Consider the following 3,555-nt stretch of genomic DNA (forward strand, 5'->3'; position numbering starts at 1 on the left):
TTTGAAAGCATAAATTATTTGTTTGATTAGGCTTGTGGTGCATTAAGTTCATGTTTATATTTAGTATACAAAATACAGCATTTCTAGCCTTATTCTATTTTAGACTTTCCGTCCATTAGCATTGGAAACTTAAATGACAGGCTGAGATGGGACAGTCAGGTTGGCAAAACAGTCAGGTTTAGGAACTTCAACTAACAATTACTTAGATAAACAAACCTCTCAGCAAAGAATGATCAACATGACCTATAGGTAATTTTTAATGTACATTCATATTTTAAAAAGTAGGTTTTTAGTGTCAGCATCACTTTAACATAATAGTTCCAGTACAGAGACACACACTTTTATAGAGAGAAGGTCCTATATAGAAGTAGAAAATAGTACATGTCTGATAGGGGCACTCTGACAATTCCAAATACCAACAGGCGGGTACTTTATCCACCTTTACCACCTATAAAAGCTAAAGATGGCAATTAAATCAAATAAACAAATGTATTAGTATTAAGAATTCACGCTGTTACACCGGCCGGCCGGCCTACCTTTTTACACTTCACCAATTTAAAATAAATAGCTGTATTTCATATATTAAAAAAGTATTAAGAAAATGAATCCATTCCTCCTTGATTACAGAGGCCCAAACAGCCCCTACCAGCCCACTAAATACTGACTTTCTATGGGACCTTACAGCAGCCCCTCTGGCATTTGCCAGAACCCACAGATTGCCAGTCCAGGCCTGATATCGATCTTTCCTGTAGGTCTCTACTAACATTTGATGCATCAAGGGTTGAATATCGAGGGTTAATTAACCCTCGATATTCAACTGTTGAATGAAAATCCTTCGGCTTCGAATATCGAAGTTGAAGGATTTTGCGCAAATACTTCGATCGAATGATCAAAGGAACAATTGTACGATCGAACGATTAAATTCTTCAAATCGAATGATTCGAAGGATTTTAATCCAACGATCGAAGGATTATCCTTCGACCAAAAAAAGTTAGGCAAGCCTATGGGGACCTTCCCCATAGGCTAACTTTGGGTTTGGTAGATTTTAGGTGGCGAACTAGGGGGTCGAAGTTTTTTCTTAAAGAGACAGTACTTCGACTATCGAATGGTCGAATAGTTGAACGATTTTTAGTTTGAATCCTTCGATTCGAAGTCGAAGTCGTAGTTGATGGTCGAAGTAGCCAAAAAAACACTTCGAAATTCGAACTTTTTTTTCTTCTATTCCTTCACTCGAAGTTAATGAATTGGCCCCTAAGAGCTAATTTGTCAGATATACAGGTAGAAACACAAGGATTTTACCTGTATCTGACGACTCAGGATTAACTTGTGGCCAGTGTTGTCACCCAATGGCTTTTGCCAATATTGGTAACTTCGTCTCTCACCATACACGTGCTGAGTTTCGTACTATACTATCAGTATATGTACGGCCACCTTAATGCTTTAGTAGGAGTAGGTCATCCTCTGGATCTTTGTACTGAGGATCTGCACAAGGTTGGTCTTGTTTTTTCTATTCGAACTACTATTACTCTCTTCTCCACAGTAATAGCATTTCATTTTTATGTGTGTTTATAACAGAAAGCACTGTACAGCTATAGAACTGGACAAAATATTCTAGATGATGTATAACCAGTGTCAACTTATACATCTGCCATCTGCAGAGCCTTATTAAATAGAATGGGTCTCAGAACTGTACGTATTGATCTCACACAGATTATATTAGTTCTTGTGTAGCAGTATCATGGCAAGCCAATATTTATTGGTCTGTACCAGCAACAATATTTCCCTTTCTTCTCTTTAAAGGAACCGTTCAGTGTAAAAATAAAAACTGGGTAAATAGATAGGCTGTGCATAATAAACAATTTTTCTAATATAGTTAGTTAGCCAAAAATGTAATGTATAAAGGCTGGAGTGACTGGATGTCTAACATAATAGCCAGAACACTACTTCCTGCTTTGCATCTGTCTTGACTTCCACTGATTGGTTACCAGGCAGTAACCAATCAGTGACTTGAGGTGGTGGCACATTGGCCATAATTTTTGCTTTTGAATCTGAGCTAATTGCTGAAGATCAATTGCAAACTCACCGAACAGTTATGTTCCATGTGCCCCCCCTTAAAGTCACTGACTAACTCAGAGTTAGAGAGCTGAAAAGCAGGAAGTAGTGTTCTGTTCTGTTCTGTTAGACATTCAGTCACTCCAGCCTTTATACATTACATTTTTGGTAACTAACTATATTAGAAACATTTTATATTTTGCACAGCCTCTAGCCTGCATCTATTTACCCAGTTTTTATTTTTACACTGACCTGTTCCTTTAATGTTAGGTTCTATATAAACTAAACTCTATGGGGCAAATTCCCTAAGATTCGTAGTTGCGCCAGCGTCCGCTTCGCTGCACTTCGCCAGGCGTATTTTCGCCAGCGCTACGCAAATTCACTAAAATCGGAAGTTGCGATCAGGGGAAGCGTAAGGTTGCGAAGTTGCGCTAGCGTTAATTTGCCAAGCAAAGAGAAGTTACGCTAGTGATGCTTAATTTGCATATGGCGCCAAATTGAAGTTACAATGGAGGTAAATGTAGCATCACTACACAAGCCTGGGAAACCTTCAAAACAGCAATTAAAATTTTTATTTTGCCCTACACATGTGCCCACTGTATAGTTAAGGTGCCATGAGTTAGGAAATGAAGGGGGGAAGGAGGGTACCCCCAAAAAAATTATCGATCTTTTTCAGCCTATCACCCATCAAACGCCAGTGTTTTTTTGAAGCAATCCCTATCTACTCTATTGCTCTTCACCTGGTCTGAGGTGGCGAAGGAAGTCTGGCGTAAAAGGTAGCGTTCAGAAAAATTTGCGCGTCAGTGAATTTGCGTAGTTACGTCCGTTGCGCAAATTTGCCAGGCGTAAAGGTGCAAAGTAACACTAGTGAATTTACGCCAGCGTCCGGCAAATTAACGAAAATGCGCTACGCTAGCGAATTAACGCTAGCGTTAGGCGCTTCATCTTTTAGTGAATTTGCCCCTATGTATGCAGTTGCTGGAATTTGCGTGTCATCTTTGCGCAGGGACCATGCTAATCTTCTCTGTATCGTTCTGATTTTTTTTAGTACATGTGCTGCCGAAGCGAGTTGCTGGAATGTTGTCATTGTGGCAACAATTTGGCTTCATTCCAGTACAGGAAATTTGCAGAAGCCTTAGCAGACGGTCTAGTTACAAAACCCACTTGATTGGCTGCTCATTAAAGGTCAAACCAGTGGAAGAATGAGAAGAATATAACGCCTGTATACGGTTTTGTATTTCTTTTTATAGAGACAGGCCTCTGCATAGTATAAAAATGGCCATCTGTAATGTAGTCTCCGAAGTACCTCTTTCAATTACTCTTGACAGTTGGGTACATTTTCTTTTCTAATATCTACATCTCCACTGTTCTTTTAATTTGCTTTTGTGAGGAGCAATCGCCTACGGATCATTAGGTCATATATTCTTGCATTCCTTCCCTCTTGTTATCCTAGTGCATAATCTTTTTGTGCTTAAGCCCTGGATGAGAGCCCGCTCCATGCAA

At 39.4% G+C, this 3,555-nt stretch overlaps 1 non-coding gene across 1 annotated transcript; it reads right to left on the bottom strand.

Annotated features, from left to right (window-relative positions):
• Positions 1-3,013: 3,013 nt before the first annotated feature.
• Positions 3,014-3,122, bottom strand: LOC121400832. Its single transcript, XR_005965958.1, has one exon. It is a non-coding gene; the product is annotated as a U6 spliceosomal RNA (small nuclear RNA).
• Positions 3,123-3,555: the final 433 nt, after the last annotated feature.

The sequence above is a fragment of the Xenopus laevis genome, chromosome 2S (assembly GCF_017654675.1).
Source record: "Xenopus laevis strain J_2021 chromosome 2S, Xenopus_laevis_v10.1, whole genome shotgun sequence".
NCBI classification, from domain to species: domain Eukaryota; kingdom Metazoa; phylum Chordata; class Amphibia; order Anura; family Pipidae; genus Xenopus; species Xenopus laevis.